This window comes from Penaeus monodon, chromosome 34 (assembly GCF_015228065.2).
Source record: "Penaeus monodon isolate SGIC_2016 chromosome 34, NSTDA_Pmon_1, whole genome shotgun sequence".
Taxonomy (NCBI): domain Eukaryota; kingdom Metazoa; phylum Arthropoda; class Malacostraca; order Decapoda; family Penaeidae; genus Penaeus; species Penaeus monodon.
The window spans coordinates 28,329,776-28,330,109 of NC_051419.1; the positions used below are offsets into that span (position 1 = coordinate 28,329,776).

General features: G+C 30.2%; 1 protein-coding gene across 1 annotated transcript in view; it reads right to left on the reverse strand.

The window, feature by feature from the left end:
- Window positions 1-334, reverse strand: part of LOC119594870 (NADPH oxidase 4-like) — a gene marked incomplete in the record, with an annotated part of 84,846 nt that overhangs the window by 32,062 nt on the left and 52,450 nt on the right.

Genomic DNA, 334 nt, shown 5'->3' on the forward strand with positions numbered 1-334 from the left:
GATAACGCAAGTATTGACATGAGATGTATCTACTATACGGCCCTTTATAATGTAAACACCGAGAATAAAATACTATTTACAAACATTATTACTTTTATTTATTGATATTATTCTAGTGTATCTGAAATATTGGTAATCTGCAAAGTCGTGCACAAATGACGTCATCGATAAGGTCACTGATGCAAGAATTACAATTACCAAAAAAAAAAATAATTTTGATGTAAGATGCTGGATGCCAATAAATAAACTTGACACTGACTACATAAGCGTATGTAATATACTGTTGTAAAGTTAGGTCAGACCTAATTTTTGAATGCCAACAATTTGTTTTCCA